Here is a 3,707-nt window from a genome sequence, read left to right on the forward strand (position 1 = left end):
CCCCCAGCATCCAGAACGCCATAACCGCCGAGCACCGCCGCATCATCGGACACCTGAACTCGCATCAAGGACGCAAGATCGTCAGTAGCTACCTCATTGAGCCCCGGGGCACAGAAGAAGCGAAACCTCAGCCGGCCAACGAACTTATTTTGTTATTCCTGTTGTGTAAGTTAACTTCATGTCAAAATAAACGGTTTTCGTGTAAGACACTTGTCATCTCTGTCTCCTACCGCCACCACCCACATACGGTTTGACCCTAGGTTTTCCTGACGCGCAATTAACGTATTGCCCCCAAAATCGGCGAACTTACAGATAATACAAGTGCTAAGTCGTAAGTTTAAGTATATAGTAGTATAAATAACAGCGAGTATATAGAAATTTACAATTTTTATGTTTTTATATAGTGTACTTGATATTTCTATAAATATTTCTATGAATAATCTTTTAAATTGAAATACCCTTTATTATCTAAAAATAGATTAAACTGGTCGGATAATAGTAATAAACTTTCAAGTATTTATATAAATGTAAATAAATAAATAATAATTTTTCCCTTATGTTTATTTACTTATAAAGCTGAGAAAAATGGACATAAATCTAGCAAAGAGTTGCTTAAATTTCCCGGAAATAAACAAGACATAGCAGAAAATTAAAATTGTTTGGCTTCATTTCTTATGAGGTTTTATTTAAAAAATAACTTTTATATTATTATAAACTGATCAAAAGTTTAATTTTGAGGGTGGAGTTGTCGTTCCGGTGTTATATTGCCAGTACATAACTGAAAAGAAATAGCTAAATTTCATTACTTAAGAAAAATCTCTGCAAGAATACCAAAAAAAAAAAAAAACTATTAATTACTAATTTAATTTATTCCGGAATTTCTACTTAAAAACAAAATAAAATGAAATACATAAAATATTTGATTAAAATTTCAAATTGTCGAAAATTATACAAAACTTGTTTAAAGTTTTTAATATCGAGATACTTCGTTTAAAAAGAAAAATATATAACGAAGCAATTTATGTAAGAAGTAGAGATTTAATTTTCTAGAAAGATGTTTTATATTCGAAATTCAAATAAAAATAATTATTTTATTTAATAATTTAAATGGCTTACTTTATATACATTTCCATTGCAAGTAGAATATTTTGAAATTGTAATTCTTTTTGAGCATTTAAATTCATAGGAGAACATGTTTAAATCAAGCGTATCAGGATATAATTTACGTAATGAATGTTAGCAACATACTAAAAACACCGAAAACAATAAATGTTGCACTAAAATTTATTATAACACTCGCAGCGATAAAAATGTCATTACGAAGCGAAGTATTCAATAAAATAAGAAAATGTCAGATCAAGACATGCGGGTCTAAAAAAAAAATTAATTCTGAAAAATAAAGAATGTAATAATTTAATAACTTCTTTTATAAAAACGTCTACATTTATGTGTATTCCCTAGATTAATTATTGAAATGTGGAATATATCAGAAATAAATTTCATAAAGTTAGAAGAGTTCATTGGCATCATTCATTTATCTTATATGTTTTCTTCCGTTTTATATCCCCCCACTTCAATTGTTATTATACGGTAAATAATACAATTCTGTTTGTTTTCTCTAATTGATAACTATATAAATATTTACTCGTTCGACGAAATTTTTAAAAGGTTTTATCGACATGGTTTACGAAAATGTCATTTATTTTTATACGAGTATAATTAATGGCATGTTAATTGAGCTTTCAAAAAACAACAAGTAGAAGCAGATGTAATAAAAGAGATGAATATTCTAGGAAACGAGTTATTCCTTCGATAACTTCGTGAATTGTAAATGACACTTCAATAATCTAATCGAAATAAAGGATAAGCTGATTGTCCAAAACTATTAATGTTTTTGGGGAGTTCAAAAAGAAATTGGAGAATTAGTTTTCAGGTTAAGGAGATCAATTCCCATTGAACCACATAGTGGAATAGTAGTCTTTGTAAAACTGATATTAAAACTAACATAGTTTTCGCTTCAAATATAATATACTCTAAATAAGTATTGTGAAATTTATGCAATGATTACACGTATACTAAGAATGCAAGAGTTATGTTCGTAGAATTATCGAAAAAACCGACCCAGCTATTTTTGAAGTAATTATACTAACATCAGCCAACTGTACCGAAACGTAAGAACATATTAAATGAAATGTGGTATCTGTTTACATTTCCAAACGCTGGACATCTGATTTAAGCAAAAACTACATAGAAGCGCAGGAATCTTCATGCATGCAACAAAATAATTCAGGCAACGAGTTGCTTAACTTTCCCGGCAACATTTGGTGGAACCATCCGTTATCTTATTTTACTTAAAACTTTTTATATTTTTAACTATTATAAAATGGCCAGAAGCATAATTTTGAGAGTAGGGATGGGTTTTATAAAAAATTGTAAATGCTAATAACGAGTAAAATCGTCATTAAGACTGACCCTACCGTCGATACACACAGCCATCGCCGTAACTAGCCTTTTATGCGCCCGGTGCGAGCTTCTGTAGCTACGCCCCAAAATTATGACCCAAAACTTGGTCCAGGTCATTTCTGCGCCCTGTGCCTAGGCACCGCTGGCACCGCCTTAGTTACGGCACTGCACACAGCTCATTTATCTCCCCACCCTAAACGTTTAATCGCCAAAATGTAACAGTTCAATCCCCCTAATAAACAAACCTTTCTGCAAAATTTCAGAAATTTTCGACCAAAAGAACAGGAGTTATTAAGCTTCAAACAGGGTGAACAAAATCTTGCCCCCCACACACTAATATCCATACATACAGGAAAAAAAACTTAAATTTTGTATTTCTCGACGTTTTAAAGTGTCCTGAGTCCAAAAATGTAAAAATTTTGGGGATTATTTTTTGACCGCTTGCCATACTCTCCCTTTGTTTTACTCGTATATAACAACTGGAAAAGTAATATAAATAAATTGCATACATACTAGTCGGTCTCACTGATCGCATTTTAGTTCTGGAGGGCTAATACCTACATTGGGGCTAATTTCCCATAGAAAGTTCTCCCGGGAGGCATTTCCCCTTGACAGATCGTCCATCGCTGTATCCTATCATATGATTCACATCAGTTTTGTTCCTATTGACAAGATATAACTGAAATATTAATTCAAACAGCTTAAGAAAAATTTTAGTCAAGATCGGACTCGAAGTTTGTTCTTCATAGTATTATATCTCAGTAAATACGTATCCAAATGACTAATATTAATGTCAAAAGGGAAGTAAACATGTTTTAGATGAATTGAAATCATAACTTATTTTAAATAGCCGGTCGTTAAAACATTTTATTACAGGATCTTGTTTCAAACCTGTTCGGGATCATCATAACATTATGAATTCGAGACTCGCTTCAAGTCAGGTACTTACGTTGGTTATAAATCAAGCGGATTCAAAATGAACAAAATTGAGATCATTACGTTGACCAAAGTGCTTATATTTCACCTAACACATCTAATCCTAGCTTATAATAAGAATTATTTTTCTTTCCTCGACGGAGAACACAATTTTTGTAATTTATACTCTTATAACATTTTGTATAAAATATCAATATTTGAACATTTTTACAAATTATAATGATACAAAACTCTTGTTTTTTTAAATTATGCTGAATTTTATAAATTTATGAATATGTAGGCTATTCCTTCTTTCTGTTGAAAAAAAT

This window comes from Centruroides sculpturatus, unplaced genomic scaffold, assembly GCF_000671375.1.
Source record: "Centruroides sculpturatus isolate CEXI.00-Female unplaced genomic scaffold, Cexi_2.0 scaffold463, whole genome shotgun sequence".
In the NCBI taxonomy this organism is placed as follows: Eukaryota; Metazoa; Arthropoda; class Arachnida; order Scorpiones; family Buthidae; genus Centruroides; species Centruroides sculpturatus.